Source organism: Ostrea edulis, chromosome 3 (assembly GCF_947568905.1).
Source record: "Ostrea edulis chromosome 3, xbOstEdul1.1, whole genome shotgun sequence".
NCBI lineage: Eukaryota > Metazoa > Mollusca > Bivalvia > Ostreida > Ostreidae > Ostrea > Ostrea edulis.
The window spans coordinates 28,403,616-28,419,643 of NC_079166.1; the positions used below are offsets into that span (position 1 = coordinate 28,403,616).

Below are 16,028 nucleotides of genomic sequence, written 5' to 3' on the forward strand. Positions count from 1 at the left end.
AATTTAAGTTAAAGGAATCATAATGTGTACTGTTTGAGAATGATTTTAAGAAGGAAAGATTTATTAGTCATGTGAAAGTTTAACTAATCTTGTTAAAGTTATATTGTGAGAAGATAAGGTTTTTACCAATGTTTGTACAGTTTCTGTACAGTACACATTTTATATTACTCATTATAATGTACCATGCAATTATGTAACTGTACATGGATACTTTAAAATGAGCTACAATGAGCCCAGAGGTTCTGGGTGAAACCCCTGCCTAAGAGCAGATAATACAGTTGATGGAAACTTCCAATTAGTTGATACCTAATATTAGATTTGATTGGAGATCAAATGTTAAAGTAATTATATATATCACTGAATTTGTGCAAATTTAGGTATCAATATATTTGAAAAAGGGTTTACGTTATAAAGCAATTGTTAGTTTAAATATTTAGAGACTATTTATAGAATATGAAAATCATATAAGAATTTTTTTAAAAATGTGGGAAAGCTTTTTTGCATTGATAAATAGATATTAAAAAACATAATTATGAAATATAATGAGGAAATGGATTACAATACCATGCAGATTATTTTTAAATTGAGGAAACTTAGTAATCCACATCTGTTCACATAGTCCAATATTCATCACTTTTCTACACTACAAATATTTGTCAAGGTGTACACTTAAACAAAACCTAGTAATTAAAGAATCCTTAAGGTAACTCCATACTTGCCTGATAAAAGTATAGAATTTATTTGTATTTGGTTAAAACTAATAAATTGTCAAAGAAAATATATAGGTTATTGCACTTTTTAAGATGTGAGACATACATAATGCAGCATAATATGATACAAGTCTACTCTTGGACAGTAGCACTTGAAAGCAAAAGGGTTCATGATCTAAATGCATTCAATTTGATGATAGCATAAAAAATCTATTTAGATAGTGTGATCATGTCGAAGCATATACATCCATATTATTAGCAAACATCCAGTTGAAAAAAACATTACCTGCAGGTCTAGCTGTTATACAAACTACATAATATGTAGAGCCGGGGGAGGGAAAACAGAATTCTTTTAAATGTGGCCTAAACAGAATCGTAAATATCAACATCAGAAAATTGTAATTATCCTTAAATAGCATTTTCAAAATTTTATAAAAAGTGGTAATAATATATATGATATTATTCATATCAATTTCATGAAACTATTTCTTTTCAAAAATATTTTTTAAGAATGTTTCTGAAAAATAAATAAAATCTATCACATAATGGACTTGATAAAGGAATGAATGAAAACAGAGTTATTGCCCTTGGATTCAATATTTTGAACCATATATCATATAGGATATAACTTAGAATTTTTAGATGTTTAACAAGATTTTTTTTTACAATACCTATCAGAAAGGACTGAACAAAATTTATGTTCTTATCATGCTTAAATCTATTGATGTTCCATGAGGATGGAACTACTTTAAATGTTAGTTGTCAAATGGTTTGCACACAAAATAGAAAAATGGTATACTAGTACTTATTTTGTTAATCGTAAATTTTAAATGGCTTAATGTTTCCTGCTGCTGGGGGACTCATGGCCAAAAGTGTCCATGGTATCGATCAATGTTAGTAAAACAAAACCACATATTCAGTTCACCTGAACTTACAAGTATTATATTCTTTAAAAATATTTTGTTATTTTATGATGCTGATTTTAGTGTTTCTACTGTTTGTTGTCAGGTGTCTGTCATGTTTCTGTACAACTTTTCATCAAGTTTATAACTCCTTCCAGAAAATGGCCATTTTCTGGCAGTCCTATACTGTAAATATATTATATTTGGCATATTGTTTTGGTACTTTCTGTCAGTCTGTCCATCTGTAGTTGAAACCATTTCTGAAAGGATGAATGTATATTGTTTGATGTCCCGCTTGAGAATATTTTCATTCATATGGAGACATCACCATCTCTATGGTGCCACACCTGCTGTGATACAGGACTTTGGTTTTTGCGATATCATCCGAAGGACCACCCCATTTAGTCGCCTCTTATGACAAGCAAGGGGGTACTAAGGACCTATTCTAACCCAGATCTTTAAGAAGTATACTACAGCATCATAATGGCTGACTGATCTTTTAAACATGAATGAAAATGTAAACATCAGCAATATTTGTAATACTATATTCCTTTAAAATTTTGCCTTAAGCTGGGTATAGCTCAGTCAGTTGATGTGTCGATCGACTGCTGATCTGTAATTTGCGACAGATACATATATAAACAGGGATAAGCAACTCCTACAGTGGCATGTTTACAACTTTAAATATGTGACGGTCCCACCTATAAATTCTTAATTCCTATTTATTGGTTTGATAATGAAGTTGTTGTTGATTTAAGTTTATTTCACTCCTATCATAAATTGGAATTTAACCTAGCATACATGTGTAACAAGTTTTGATCAACAAATATACTTATATTAACAAAAAAATATATTAACAAAAAAAATAGGCAAATTAATTGTAAACATTTTCTGAAATAGTTTAAATTGACTTATGTGTCACCTTTTGAAACTTCATTTTCATTTTACCTTGAAGTGAAACATCTAAAAATATTGTATCTGCAATGTTTTGCCATAATATCAAATTGGGGGAAGTTGCTAATTTCTGTTTTAATTATGCCTTTAATTGTGAGTTCAAGTCCATGAGTTAGGATTTTAATTTTTTTTCCCCAGATTACTTTTTACTAAAACTGCATAGGGGGTTACTGAATATAATAAATTTGAAAGTTTTCAATTTCCAGCTCCAGCTCACACAGCCTTGTCTACCTACCTGTCCAGCAGTCGGCCTACTGCACTGTACCTGTCAAGATGTTTACCTGTTTTCTATGTTTTTTGGTTGAAGCTTTGCCACATTTAAGGTAAGGCATTATTTTTATGCCTTGTGTTTACCATTACATCATGTAATACCTCGGTTACATGATATTAGCATCGCAGGTAAATCCAGCATTTTTGCAATATTTGCAAACGTGATGATATACTGTATACTTCTTGTCATATTTTGAAAAATGTTGTGTTGAGAATTTAGTATTTACACATGTGTAACGGGGAGAACAACGGACCAGACCGGGCCCCATGAATCTCTAGTCAGGTGCTCTACCAACTGAGATATCTGGCCACCAGCGATCGAAACTGGCTGACCGCTACATTCCTCCATCCTTAAATGTCTTCATACCAGAAGACATCAACCCCTGGCAGGCATTTTCACCTGTGAGTTCCAGGGGCTGGTCACAGCACCAAATGTAACAGGGAGAAAATGCAACAGACCAGACCGGGATTCGAACCCAGGCCCCCTGAATCTCTAGTCAGGTGCTCTACCAACTGAGATATCTGGTCACTGGCAATCGAACCCGGCTGACCGCTACACATGTATTTATGATACTCCAACATTTGAACCATTATGCCATTGAATATGTCGTGTTGAGCGTTAGATATTCAAATGTGTATTTATGGTATATATATTCAATATTATTGAATTTGTTGTGTTGAGCGTTTAAAACGTGTATTTACGATATATTCAAATATCTGATTCAGAACCATTTTGCTAGTAAAATTTGTCATATTGAGCGTTTGATATTGAAATGTTTATGTATGATATTCTAGCAGTTCAACCACTTCGTTTACATACATGTTGACAGATAGCATGTGGTGATAGTTTACTTTGTTATAGTGAACATTATATTAACATTACAGGACATTATATCATTTGAGTGTAACAGGAAGGGAGAAAATGCAATGGACCAGACTGGGATTCGAACCCGGGCCCCCTGAATCTCTAGTCAGGTGCTCTACCAACTGAGCTAACTGGCCACCGGCGATCGAATCCCGGTCTGGTCTGTTGCATTCTCTCCCTTCCTGTTACATTTGGTGCCGTTGACCACCCCTGGTCTTACAGGTGAAGGTCCTGTCAAGGGCGAAAAGAACCTGGGTTGTGTGTGTCTTCGAGGGCGAAGATAACTTAAGGAGGGAGGAATGTAGTAAAGAGGGCTAAATGGACTGTGGATATCGGCCTGGATAGCTCAGTGGTTAGAGCACCTGACTAGTAATGCAGGGGTCCCGGGTTGGATTCCCGGTCCAGCCAAAGATTTTTTCCTCTCTCCTATTCTAATTTCAAATTGGTGCCGTAGACCAGTCCCTAGAACTGACAGGTGAAAATGCCTGCCAAGGGATAAAGATCCTGGGTTGATGTCTTCAGGTGTGAAGACATTTAAGGAGGGAGGAATGTAGCGGTCAGCTGTGTTCGATCGCCGGTGGCCAGTTAGCTCAGTTGGTAGAGCACCTGACTAGAGAATTCAGGGGGCCCGGGTTCGAATCCTGGTCTGGTCCGTTGCATTTTCTCCCTTCCTGTTACATTTGTAATATGAAACACCAGTCCCCTATACTATACAATTAAGTAGCGCTAATGCTGTAAATGGAATTGTTTAGTAGCTGAGTCTTTTCAGTTGTTTTCAGAGAGCTACTAGATCAGTACCAGGTGTCCTGGAATGTTCTATTGGCGGACACACAATTGTCCTTTCCTTCAAAACAACCTGGACCATGCAGATGAGGCTAGTCACATAGCCAACCTCTGGTCTTGTTATCGTGGGTGTTTTTGACCGTGTCTGGAAGGAACTGCTGGTCTCCATCAGAATAAGTTGCACCGTCAACATAAATAAGTTGCAAATCGATTGATTGTATCTTGTTTACGTCCCTCTCGAAAATTTTTCACTCATTTAGAGACGTCACCAAGACCATTGAAGGGCTTCAAATTTAGGCCTTATATGCTTGGTGCTTACGGCCATTGAGCAGTGAGGGTTCTTTAGCGTGCCACACCTACTGTGACATGGGGCATCCATTTTTAAGGTAATCTCCGAGGACCTGTGACATTCACACCTGCGATGCCGAGCATTTGGCGATGGAACTGTCACTACCTGTTTTAACGACTTACGTCTGTCTTGACCTGGATTCAAACCCTGGCCTTCCTCATGTGGGGAGAACACTCTAACCACTAGGCCACCGCAGCATATAAGTTGCATCTACCATGTTGCAAGTCATGTGGGTGATATTTGATAATTTTGGAAAATCTGATTACATTTTTCTTCATGTTGACATATTTATGTAAACATTATCTAATGATGTTCAATGGGCCTTTGCCAATTATTGTAAATGTGTGGCGTCAGGTTGATCCATTCCACGGTCGGTCCATCCCTATAGTCCTTAGATGGTCTGTGCCCTGGTCGATTTGTCCCATTTTGCCTAGTCGATCCGGCTCCTCCAAATTTTTTTTATCAAAGATATAATAAATAATTAATTACTTAATTAAGAAAAAAAAGGGAAGTTTTGCATGCATATTGCAGTTAGTTATCAAACTATTAAAATAACTATGGGAGTTCGGTATGTAAATAAAATTGTACAATTCAACCCTTAGGCTTTATAATTGTTGTTTGAAGTGCGATAACCATGCAGTACAATTGGTTATGAAAAAGTGTGCTCATTAATTATGGTAAAGACTTTGTTATTTAAGTTAGTACAGCAATCAATGTAAAAGTGTGTCCATTAATCATTATGAAAACATATCTGAGTGAAAACAATTTTAGAGTTTATATACACAATTGTAATGTAACTGCATTGTTGTGCAATCTTCGATCATTAATTGCGAGCTTACAGTAACCTAACTCAGTTTTAGAAATTGGTTTAAAACTGGTATAGACCACAGGTCTATGCCAAAACAAGATGACATAGACATCATCAAATTGGCATAGAATTTCCTTTCCTCATAACGTTTATCAGATGTCGTCTGACCATGCTGGGTCCTATGGGATATAATTGCTTAAATCTAGAAATCGGCATACACAATTTGGTCTATCTAACTTACAATTGGCATAGACCAGTGTCATTTGACATATAGGCATTGTCTCTCGGTCTATGGTTAATTTCAAACACTGCTAACTATTAGAAGTTTTTTTAAATTAACAAAACTCCAGAAGTTCAAAAAATTGCTCAGAGCGTAGGAATATTTTTTGATCTACCAAAATAAAGGATTACCTCAAGGTGGCTCACTACACCCAGAAATAGTTTCTCAAATTAGTACCAATTGATTAAATTATAAAAGATGATATACAATAAGTATATTTGCCAAAAAGGCAAAAAATATACAAATTTGGAAAAAAACATGATTTTCAAACAAATTATTTCAACACATGATTGAAAACGTCTGGGGAATTTCAACTTGAGATCTGCGGTTCACCAGCCCAATGCTATAACCACTAAGCTACGATGATAGACAAACAAATCGATTAATACAAATAATTTCACAAAACATTTAAATCACCATCTTGTGACGTGGTGTCATACAGAGTATAAGCTTTAGTGTAGTGAGCTACGTAAAGCCAATCTTCAAAGTGGCACGCCCGTCATTCTGACAATGGAGTTTCCATACCAGTACTGTCACCGGGAGGTGCGACCCTGTACATGGCAACAAGCATTAGAGTTTGAAAAGTGAAAAAATGGCAATCGTACCTGCAACAAAGGTTTACCATTTTATTTATATTTCCTTGCTTTAATAACGTTATGGTTGTTTCATCATGAAGTATGTTATCTTATAGTCTGCAGTCAAGCCATGAATACCAGAGAGCATATCAAAAGGATTACCACCTGATGTCAGAAGACGTCAGAGGCACACACAATGAAGAGGAAATATGCAGATGAATTAAACCAATTCAGTACTGTAAATAACACTTGGAAAAATAGTTCAAAAACGTAGACATAGTTATTTTTTCTGGGCCGGATTGACTAGGGGATGTATTAACTAGGGAACGGATAGTCTAGGGACGGATCGGTAATGGGACGATCGAATCGACTAAGATAAGATTGATAATGGGACGGAACATCTAGAAATCTAAATGTGTTTGTGCCAATAAATAAATATGCATCAATAAATATATTTGTATTTATGTTGCATGCATGCACATATGTTGACATAATTATCTTACATGTCGACATAATCTATAGAAAAATAACTTGCAAATAGGAGGCAGAAGTATGCCCCCATAGGTTATAAATCAAATTTTTAAATTATAGGACAAGATACTGAATTTTAATACAAAATTTAAAGTATGTTATCTTTTTTTTTTAAGAATCACTGTGTTCTGTTTGGAAAAATATATATATCAACCGAATTAATAAATTACAACATTTGAACTATAGTTCCAAGTCTCAATGACTTTTGCCATGAAAAATGAAATACACGTAGGCCTAGGTAGCAGGGGACAGTTTCGCACTATAGGCGCGATCAAGTTTCTTAAAAAATGGAGAAACCCCATATTTGAAGTGATATTACATGTGTAAAAATGTGTAGAATAATTTTAGGATACATTTCAAGTGTAGCTGAATGCTTAGTAAAAATTATGATATTCAACATGTAGGTGTCACCATGATGCCTAGTATATAGATGGGTGCAAATACGAAACTAAGACACGTGGTCAGCAGCTGAAGAAATTTAGACTAAAACCTAGAGGGTCCAGGAAATGGTAGGTAGCTCAGAGGGAAGGTAGATGGCCCCATATAAAAGGTAGATTTTTAAGAAGGTCAGACAGGGTTCTTGATTGTGCACAGCATCTATATTCCCTCGCTTGGTACTGTGGTGGTGTGGGGGTGGTGCGGATTTAGCCCAAATGACAGAAAATCAGAGCAAGAAGGGGGCACCTACTCAGGGCATGTTTTGTGCAGCAACACCTGCATGTATGGATGACATTTAATATAGGGCCCTAATTTAATAACTACCCTAATATGAAATACAAATATTGAGAAAACAGGGTAGTATGATTTTTCATTAATGCAAGGTGAAGATAACGAACAGTGATCAATCTCATAACTCCTACAAGCAGTACAAAATAGATAGTTGGGCAAACTCGGACCCCTGGACACACCAGAGGTGGGATCAGGTGCCTAGGAGGAGTAAGCATCCCCTGTTGACCGGTCACATCCGCCGTGAGCCCCATATCCTGATCATTAATCTGTCATAACCTGACTTAGATGTATACCCCCTTCCCACATGTTGAACCCCCGCCCCCCCAAAAAAACTGTCCTCTGCCACCTTTAAGAAAATGATATTTTTTTCAAACCCCTAGAATTCAGCCAATTTATGAATTTTAGAAAGTTAAATGTATCACATATTGGATACCATGTTTTTTTTCAATACAAGTATTTCATAAGTGTCACAGTAGCTGTCAACTAAGTCAAGGGGGTAAGCTAAGCCATATAGTATGGAAAACCAGAATCTGGTCAAGTTTCATAGTAACAAAAAGTCACATGTAAATCAGCTTAGTGGTTAAAATAAGGGTATTTTAGGTACTTTATATACCCTCTATACTTTATATATAGATTACATGTAGATTTACATGTTGTACATGTAATTAACCGATTTTACTCATACAGGTCTCCAATACAGAATATCATAACCACCACACTTATTCACAACACCATGGCACATATTTATGAAATAGCACTTACAGACAGAGAAACAAGTCATTTTAAAGACATTTTTACACAAAAAACACAGTTAAGACCATTTTGTCATTTATGGATAGGTGCTGTCAACAAGGATGGCTATGGCATTTATCGTCCAAGTTTTAGAGGAAAACAAATTAAGGTTACAGTTCACAGATTTATTTTCTAAATTAATAACATGGATAATTTTGACACATACATGCACATATCACACTTATGCCATAACAAACAGTGCATAAAGTTACCACATTTGTCCATGGAACCGCAGTCGGTAAACAATTCGCGGAAGTCTTGTGTCGCCGAGGGGCAATGCATTGGTCATGGAGCACACAGACCGTGTCTCTTTCAGTGAGGTAACACATTTACACCATAAGAGTGTTCGTTGGAGGTGGAGTGTCTTGCATTGTTGTACAGGGACAGTTCTCTGAGTTTTTTGTTGGTTTTTCGTCGTCTCGTCAGGTAACGAGATGCTCGGTATTGGTTGGTTTGTTTGCGCTCACGGTGATACCTGTTCTGTTGATCTTTCTTGAACATGTTCTTGTAAAATGATCCACTGGATTTCTATTTCAGGCCCACCTCCTTAGCCAACAGGACAACACTTCTGCCAGACCCATGGGATGCTGAGTGGACTGCTGAGTGACACATGGCGTTAAAGTTCCTGGCCCCAGTTGTGTTCTTGGGAGCATAAGTGAAGACCCGCTGGTGAAGATTCTCACATTTGTTGGTTGTGGCGAGTTGGCAGACCTTCTCTCCAGAATTGTTTACAGATGACAGACTGAATACTGTCCATGTCTGCATAGTCAAGGCCCAGATGTTTTCCGTGCGGAAGGAACTTGGTGCTGTAGCCCGTGAGATGGGCTGTGCAGGTAAATGACATTTTCATACAGTTGTCGTGTAGGCCTGAGAAACATGGCAGAACATTAGGGACTGCATTCTCGGCATGGTGCTGGAAAGACTGGTCGGTCCGGCACAGTTTCCTAATCTTGACGAGCTCGCATCGGATCCGGGCTCAGATACAGGTGGCCAGTCTCTGCATGTAGGCATCTCTGTCCTGTCCAGTGGGTAACATGGTTTTTAGTCGGATGTTTCGTACATTTTTTGCAGGGTTCTTAGCTTGTGGATGAAGCAGTGCTGAATTGGTACTTCATTCTCTCTAGAATAGTCCCTTATGGTCTTTTGGATCTGAGCACTGGCATCACTGGTAATGGAACAAGGTTGAAGTATGTTATGATTTTGAATAAAGTCCAAATTTTTTCTTAACAATTTTGATTCACTGGAAGCAATGGTGTCTTCAGAGTTCTAGTTCTCTTTGCATTGTTCATGATTTTCACAATTCCTCTTGCAGCATAACTTATTGGCAGTTTGGAGGGCCAAAACCAGTTTTCGGGAGGTGTTGTTTTCCACCGAAGCTCTGGGTTGCTGCCTCGAATCCTGGCTGTGGCCTGTTGTTGTAAGAGGTGTCAGTCTCGATGTGGACTTCGTTTCCTCGACCGAGAAATTGGTTGACACGTCAGACATACCGCTGATTGTCGATCATCGAGGCTACGTTGATTTCCTCCACTCTGTCACACATCTGATTGAGTTTCCGCTGCAGACCACGGCTGTCAGGTGGATTTATGTTGAGGCAGCACATAAGGAAACGTGCATCAGACACTCCCATCTTAGACTTGGTGAGAGCCAGTACCAGTCCATCATTGAGGGCACTTGATTCCGGTCCTCAAGTCTTCTTGACAGTTGTGTAGAGCTGCATGTCTGGTGAGTGGAAATGGCAGTTTAAGCAAATGGCTCTGACAGTCACACATAGTCCTAGCCTCTTAGAAATTGATAGAGTGATTGAAGGTCTGGCACACTGGTGAACTGTAGAATTTTGTAGAAGTAGGCCTAAGGAATGTACGTTAGCAATGATGTTTTCCTCGCTGTTGATTTCCTCTTCGTCATTCCATGTACATGATTTTACAGGCTTGGCAGGTCGCAGTTTGGTTGGGAGAATGAGATCTTCAGTGGACATACACACAGCATCCCAGTATTCATCAAGACTTATACGGTCCCACTCTGTGTTTTGGTCACATGTACTCGAACTAGCAGGTGCATCAACGTCTCGGAGGGCACCAGCTCGGGCGTCAGAATGCTGAGGGAAATAGGTATGTCCTGGCTTGAAATAGCTTAGTTTTTTGCCTCGGTTTCTTCAATAGGTGTTTGTTGTCCTCATGTTTAATTCTTGAATTTCTTACAAGTGCTGTGCAGATGGGGGAGATGCTTGTATTTTTAGGTCTCCTGAGTAAACTCAGGTGACCTATTGCAATCGGTTGTCGTCCGTCGTCGTGCGTCGTCCGTTGTGTGTTAACAATTGAACATTTTTAACTTCTTCTTGATAACTACCAGTCTAATTCTTTTCAAATTTGGTATGAAGTATCTTTGGGACAGGGGGAACATAAATTGTAAATTTCAGCTCTCCAGCACCCCTGGGGCCTTAGGGGTGGGGTAAAAACTGCCCAAAATTGACCATTTTTCAAAAATCTTCTTAAGAACTGCACATGTGTAAGAAAAACTAAATGCATGGTGATGGAGAGCAGGAAGGCCTCTACCAAAATTGTAAATTTCATGATCCCCGGGGTAGGGGTTCTGACCCCAGGGCAGGGCCAAACTTGGTATATAGTGTTCATGTGTAAAACACTTAAATAACATATTCTTTAGTGCTGTTGATACTATATTGAAACTAAATAGATATTTAGAAAGAGCAGGTAGTCCTTTACAAAAATTATAAATTTGATGATCCCAGGGGTAGGGGTTTTGGTATCAGGGTCAAGGGCCAAAATGGTCAGTTATTAAATGTGTGAACAATAGACATTTTTAACTTCTTCTTGATAATTATCATTCCAATTCTTTTCATATTTGGTATGAAGCATCTTTGGAACAAGGAGGACATAAATTGTAAATTTCAGGATTCCTGCACCACTGGGGCCTTAGTGGCGGGGCAAAATCTGCCCAAAATTGACCATTTTTCAAAAATCTTCTCAAGAACCGTACACATGTAAGAAAAACTAAATGCGTGATGATGGAGAGCAGGAAGACCTCTACCAAAATTGTAAATTTCATGATCCCCGGGGTAGGGGTTCTGACCCCAGGGCAGGGCCAAACTTGGTATATAGTGTTCATGTGTAAAACACTTAAATAACATATTCTTTAGTGCTGTTGATACTATATTGAAACTAAATAGATATTTAGAAAGAGCAGGTAGTCCTTTACAAAAATTGTAAATTTGATGATCCCAGAGGTAGGTGTTTTGGTATCAGAGTAGGGCCAAAATGGTCAGTTATTAAATGTGTGAACAATAGACATTTTTAACTTCTTCTTGATAACAATCATTCCAATTCTTTTCATATTTGGTATGAAGCATCTTTGGAACAAGGGGGACATAAACTAAATTTCAGGATTCCTGGGGCCTTAGGGGCGGGGCAAAAACTGCCGAAAATTGACCAATTTTCAAAAATCTTCTTCTCAAGAACCGCACATGTGTAAGAAAAACTAAATGCATGGTGATGGAGAGCAGGAAGGGCTCTACCAAAATTGTAAATTTCGTGATCCCCGGGATAGGGGTTCTGACCCCAGGACAGGGCCAAACTTGTTATGTAGTGTTTCTGTGTAAAACACTTAAATAACATCTTCTTTAGTGCTGTTGATACTAAATTGAAAGTAAATGGATAGAGCAGGTAGTCTTTTACCAAAATTGTAAATTTGATGATCCCCAGAGTAAGGGTTCTGACCCCAGGGTGGTGCAACACTTTGTATATAGTTTTTATGTTTAAGTTTGCTGATACTGTATTAAATCTAAATGCATACTTAGGAATAGCAGAAAAGGCTGGACAGAAAATGGTGAATTTCAATCAAAACCCAGGGTTATGACTTAAGGATGAGTTCAATTTAGTCATATGTTTTGATGTTTTAATGTTAATACACCTATTATTTAAAGCCTTTCATCAGTGTATGCACTTTCGAAGGCAGTGAAGTTTTAAGAACACATCTTGTTTTATACTGTTGCTGAACATTAGAATTTAGCTTAGATATTCAGCATAGGAAATTTTTTCTAAATTTCATAGCCTATGGAAGTAGTGATACTTTTTCACTAGTATTCAGGTGACCGATAAGGCCTGTGGGCCTCTTGTTTAGAGTTGTGAGTTAGGGAGGTATCTTGTTGTATAAATATTGTTCAAGAGATAAGAAGGGCTCAACATTAACTTTTTTTCCTACTTGTCCATTTGGACAAGAGACAAAGATATTTACTTGTCCGAACTTCAACTTCACTTGTCCGGAATTTTTTTTAAAAAGGATATTATATCGTCAACTTGAAAACTGTATTTAATTTACTTAATATATAGTCTATTTTTATACCTGCTTGATTGATTTTTTTTTTATCTTATTCTCTTGATAAAAACAACAAACGCAAAAAACGAAATTTTATCTAGACTTCCCATCTTGAATCAATAACTTCGTAAGATCCATGGATGCATTCTCTCACCAGAGGGCGCGCTACATTGTGGAGCGTAGCGTAACGCTCTCTGGTAAGAGATTGCAATGAGTGATTGAAAGTAGTACGCAATAAGTGAACACCAATCCCAATTGAGTTTAACTCAGCTAGTTTACAAAGCAATCGAAGTTCATTTTCCATGCATTATACATGTACTTCCGACTCTTAACTACCGATAAACTTCTCACAAAATTGTTTGGAGACTTCTTTACATAAAAAAGCACTTGTCCAATCGGACAAGTGCCCATCAATATTCACTTGTCCGAAATGTTTTTCCACTGGTACCGGACAAGCGGACAAACGTAAATGTTGACCCCTGGATAAGGTATAATGTCCATTACTTGTCCTTTTCAAAACACATTTCCCAGAGTCAGGCCTTCAGATAAGCATATTAATCAGTTTGAGTGAGAGCACTAGTTCTGGTCTGTTTGATAATTACCTCCCTTTGACCATTAGCTGTTGTGCATACTACTTTTGTTTTCACCATGAGGAGGGCTTAGAAAAGAATTTAGGAAGATGAAATGGATTGAAAGTTTTGTTGGAGAGTAAGTCACTTAATCAGAGCCTATTTCAGGTCCATTCATGTAGAATATGTAAACATATAGGCAGTGAAGTTGGAAATTTTCTAGATTTTTAGAGCAGTTCTGTCCTTTCATCTTTCTGTAGTCCATCTTCTTCTACACAGGCTCTCATGATTACATGTACAGCATGTAGCACTACATGTTAGGTCACTTATACCATAGATACAATTTACATGTAACAGAATTTGTTAGGCACAGGGCTCTTATCGTGAACACTCTCAGCACTCAAAAATGACAACATCAGACACAGATATGTAGGGTTTATAAAAAAGTTTATTGCGAACAGATTTAGGGCAGTCGACGTGACAGGGTTGGTGTAGTTTCACTCGGAACAAGTCAAATTTCTCAAAAATATGAGATGACGTCCATCAGAAGGGATCTCTGGATTTTTAAAGGTAGCAGGGGACAGTTTCGCACTATAGGCCTGGTCAAGTTTCTTAAACAATGGAGAAACCCCATATTTGAAGTGATATTACATGTGTAAAAATGTGTAGAATAATTTTAGGATACATTTCAAGTGTATAGCTGAGTGCTTAGTGAAAAAAATGATATGCAACATGTAGGTGTCACTCACCATGATGCCTAGTATATAGATGGGTGCAAATGCGAAACTAAGACACGTGGTCAGCAGCTGAAGAAATTCAGACTAAAACCTAGAGGGTCCAGGAAATGGTAGGTAGCTCAGAGGGAGGTGGATGGCCCCATATAAAAGGTAGATTTTTAAGAAGGTCAGACAGGGTTCTTGATTGTGCACAGCATCTATATCCCCTCGCTTGGTACTGTGGTGGTGTGGGGGTGGTGCGGATTTAGCCCAAATGACAGAAAATCAGAGCAAGAAGGGGGCACCTACTCAGGGCATGTTTTGTGCAGCAACACCTGCATGTATGGATGACATTTAATATAGGGCCCTAATTTAATAACTACCCTAATATGAAATACAAATATTGAGAAAACAGGGTAGTATGATTTTTCATTAACCTGTCATAACCTGACTTAGATGTATACCCCCTTCCCACATGTTGAAAAACCAAAAAAACTGTACTCTGCCACCCTAGAGGTACAAAAAAAAAGAAGATATATTGACTGAAATTATGAAGATTTAAAACTTTAGTAAATTCTTCTGCCTAAATATATAGTCCCTGCCAAACCTTTTCAAAAATTGACTTGACAACGAATTTTTCAACTGGATAGGATTCAGTAATAAATGTGCAATATGTTTGCACCTCAGGGATTAGTATTAAACCAGTGGATATTTTGTTATAGCATTCTGCGCAGTTGTGCATGTGCTCAGCTGAACTACCTTAAATCGCATACATGATAAAAAAAACAACATTTCATAGTTTGAAGTTGTGAAAATGCTATCACGCTTAAAGTCGTCATCTCGGGTGGAGTCTGTATTTAATGGTGTATTTTTGGTTTTCTTTGGCTATATTTTGGTTATATTAATATAGCCCAATTGATTTCGGTATTGCTCTGCTACAATGTTATTTACGTTTTGTAAACATGACGGAAAGTTCTAGTTCTCAGTCTTCGACTGAATGCGATTCTCAACCAACCAGTTTAGTCAGAGAATCTTCTCAGTCATCGAGTGACAGTACTGTCTCGCCAAATCGCAGTTCTCCCAGTTCAACTGAGAATTACATCCCTTCTAGGACTTGTGACTGGACTAGAAGTTTAGTTCATAAACTTGGAATACGTTATGAATATGAACAACTGTCTAATATCATAATTGAACTCATGTCTTCTTTAGCTCACTTTTTTTGACGAAGAAATCGCAGATCACGAGGAGATGGCAAATGACCTTGGCACTCTGGGCAATCTTAATCATGAAAGTTTGCTGAAAGTCAACTTAAAAGGTCTCCGCTGGTTAACGGCTCAATCCAAAGTAGAAGACGTAGGCTTGCTGAAGAAAGAAATACCATCTTTCAAGGAAATAGATATGTAAGTAGGCATATGTATAGTAGGATATTTTATAAAATCAAAATCTCAAATGATAGATAATGAAATCAGTTGTATGAAAATGCCCAATTTAACAGGTTGGGAACACTCTAAAAACCGCGATTATCCCTCTTTAGAGAGAAAGTAAACATTACTATCAACAGGTGTTTTGGCGTCTTTATTGAAAATAATGGCAAACTCTGTGCAATGCTGAATTAAGTGCAACACACACTCAGCATGACAGGAATTGTCTCTTTAAAATTGACTATATATGTTCACAGTCAAGAAATTTCATTTCAAAGTTGCTGCATAAGAGGGAAGGACTTAGCTGCAGAACTGTAGCTCTCTGGAAAAAAAATGACGGAACAGAGAGCTACAGATCCACCTCTTGTAAAAAATCTTCGATTTACGGTGCACAAAAAGCTGTGCATGGTTGAGGCCTTATATTGTTGTATTTTTGAGATGCTGT

At 37.6% G+C, this 16,028-nt stretch overlaps 2 protein-coding genes across 12 annotated transcripts in view; one reads left to right on the plus strand and one right to left on the minus strand.

The window, feature by feature from the left end:
- The window catches only part of LOC125661767 (uncharacterized), a 71,414-nt gene extending 60,897 nt beyond the window's left edge, over nt 1–10,517 (plus strand). For 4 of the 11 annotated variants that reach the window (XR_007365076.2, XR_008801872.1, XR_007365077.2 and 1 more), the window contains 5 exons: nt 2,773–2,889; nt 6,613–6,734; nt 9,086–9,381; nt 9,620–9,735; nt 9,861–10,296. The gene's annotated coding sequence lies outside the window, so the exon portion shown is untranslated. Of the gene's footprint in view, nt 1–2,772; nt 2,890–6,612; nt 6,735–9,085; nt 9,382–9,619; nt 9,736–9,860; nt 10,298–10,474 lie in introns of those variants that run through there. The other 7 variants (XR_008801877.1, XR_008801880.1, XR_008801878.1 and 4 more) reach the window with 5 other exon arrangements.
- LOC125675767 (titin-like) overlaps nt 1–16,028 on the minus strand; it is a 249,910-nt gene that overhangs the window by 76,496 nt on the left and 157,386 nt on the right. The gene's annotated exons all lie outside the window — the stretch shown is intronic.